The sequence below is a fragment of the Sardina pilchardus genome, chromosome 21 (genome assembly GCF_963854185.1).
Source record: "Sardina pilchardus chromosome 21, fSarPil1.1, whole genome shotgun sequence".
NCBI lineage: Eukaryota > Metazoa > Chordata > Actinopteri > Clupeiformes > Clupeidae > Sardina > Sardina pilchardus.
The window spans coordinates 26441227-26441577 of record NC_085014.1 but is presented as its reverse complement, the minus strand read 5'-3'; positions in this window follow the sequence as shown (position 1 = coordinate 26441577).

Genomic DNA, 351 nt, shown 5'->3' with positions numbered 1-351 from the left:
AGATGGGGTAAACAGCTGTATATGCTCTGATTTGTTTTGTTTTTTGGGGGCTTGCGTGCTAGTTTTGTTTTCAGATTCAGTAAGGATTCAGTTTGAGTAATGACTGAAGTTCATGTTGTGTTGATATTGATGCTGGCGTGATATTGAATGATGTGATATTGAAATGGTGACCAGGCAGTCTGTGTGTGTGTGTGTGTGTGTGTGTACAGCGGTGCTGAGTGCCGAGATTGAGGAGAGGCTGGTGGGTCACCTGCTGTCACCTGAGAGGTACAACAAGCTGATCAGGCCGGCCGTCAACACCAGCCAGGTCGTCACCATCAGCATACAGGTGTCCCTGGCCCAGCTCATCAG